This window comes from Pteropus vampyrus, unplaced genomic scaffold, assembly GCF_000151845.1.
Source record: "Pteropus vampyrus isolate Shadow unplaced genomic scaffold, Pvam_2.0 Scaffold74, whole genome shotgun sequence".
Taxonomy (NCBI): Eukaryota; Metazoa; Chordata; class Mammalia; order Chiroptera; family Pteropodidae; genus Pteropus; species Pteropus vampyrus.
In genome coordinates this window covers 5,539,887-5,541,983 of record NW_011888855.1, presented here as the reverse complement: position 1 = coordinate 5,541,983, position 2,097 = coordinate 5,539,887, and the positions used below count along the sequence as shown (strand labels likewise).

The 2,097-nt window shown below is 33.8% G+C and overlaps 1 pseudogene; it reads left to right on the top strand.

Annotated features, from left to right (window-relative positions):
- Nucleotides 1-337: 337 nt before the first annotated feature.
- Nucleotides 338-456, top strand: LOC111741213 (annotated as a pseudogene).
- The last annotated feature ends 1,641 nt before the right edge of the window (nt 457-2,097 follow it).

Below are 2,097 nucleotides of genomic sequence, written 5' to 3'. Positions count from 1 at the left end.
TATGTTGAGGTCTGTTCCCTCTCTTCCCAGTTCGCTGAGAGTTTTTATCATAAATAGATGCTGGATTTTGTCAGACATTTTTCTTCATCTATTGATATAATCAAATGGTTTTTATCTTTCCATTTGTCAATGTGGTGTATCACATTAATTGATTTGTGTATATTGTAAATTGTGCTGCCATTCCTGAGGTTGCATCTCAGGAATAAATGCAACTCGTTCATGGTGTATGATATTTTTAATGTATTGTTGAATTTGGTTTGCTAATATTTTGTTGAGGATTTTTGCATCAATGTTCATAAGAGATATTGGTGTATAATTTTTTTAAATGCCTTTGTCTGTCTATGGCCATGCTACCCTGAACAAGCCTGATCCTGTCTGATCTTGGAAGCTAAGGAGGGTTGGGCCTGGTTAGTACTTAGATGGGAGACCACCTAGGAAGACCAGGTGCTGTAGGCATAAAAAAAATAATAATAAAAATAAGGGATTGTAAGTTGATGAGGTCCTTGCAATCTGTGAGGTCAACCAAGATGCCTCGCCTTAAAAAAAATAAATAAAGGTGTGAATAAAAAAAAAATAAAAGTCTTTGGTTTTGGAATCAAGGTAATGGTGTCTTTTCAGATCCTCTGCCCATTTTTTCATTAAACTGTTCGTTTTTTTGCTATTGAGTTGTATGAGCCCTTTTTTTTTTATATTTTGGGTATGAGCCCCTTATCAAACATATATATGACTTGCAAATATTTTCTCCCATTCGGTAGGCTTTGGCTTAATTTTGTGGATTTTTTTTTTTTTTTTGCTGTGCCGAAGCTTTTTGGTTTGTTGTAGTCCCACTTAATTTTGCTTTTGCTTTTGGTGTCAGATTAAAAAAATATCACCAACACCTACATTAAAGAGATCACCACCTATGATTTCATCTAGGAGTTTTATGGTTTCATGTCTTCCATTCAAGTCTGTCATCCATTTTGAGTTCATTTTTGTGTACAATGTCAGAAAGTGGTCGGGTTTCATTTTTTTTTTGCATGTGGCTGTGTCGTTTTCCTAACACTGTGTATCGAATAGACCGTCCTTTCCCCAATCTATATTCTTCACTTCTTTGTCTTAAGTTATTTAACCATAATGCCTGGGCTCATTTCTGGGCTCTCTGGTCCCACTGATCTCTGCGTCTGTTTATATGCCGGCACCATGATGTTTCGATGACTATAGCTTCAGAATACAGTTAAAACCAGGTTGCCTGATGCCTCCAGCTTTGTTCTATCAAGATGTTTATGGTATTCATGAAAGTTTATGGTTCTATACAAAATTTAGTAATTTTTCTAATTCTTTGAACAATGCCATCAATATTTTGATAGGAATTGCACTGAATCTGTAGATTGCTTTAGGTAGTATGGACATTTTAACCGTATTGATTTTCTGACCTATGATCATAAAATATCTTTCCGTTTATTTGTGTCTTCTTCAATTTCTTTCATTAACGTCCGGGAGTTTTCACTATATGGCTCTTTCATGTCCTTCATTCGATTTATTCCTAGGTATTTTATTCTTTTTGATACGATTGTAAATGGATTTGTTTTCTTTGTTTGTCTTTCTGATAGTTTTAGTGTATACAAATTCAACAGATTTTTGTGTATTGATATTGTGTTCTGCAACTTGGCAGAATTAGTTTATTAATTTTGACAGTTTTTTTTTTCTTGTGGCATGTTTAGAGTTTTCTATATATCATGTCATCTGCAAATAGTGACACTTTTACTTCTTCCTTTACAATTTGGATGCTTTTTATTTCTTTTTCTCATCTGAATGTCTGAAATATAAATTAGTCTTAACTTTTTCAGGACATGCTCAGTGAATATGAGATCTGGCAGTGCATATGTCTTTTTTCGATTTTTAAAAATCTAGAGTAACAGAACCATATACAAGCACTCAAACTAGCTAAAACAACAATTATAATAATGTTCTATGGAACAGAATTCATGGGAGAGAGGAAAAGCTTGTACCCTTTCACCGCTTAGTATGATATCAGCTGTGAGTTTGTCATACATGGCCTTTATTACATTGAGGTATATTCCCTTTGTACTCACTTTGTTGAGAATTTTTCTCATAAAT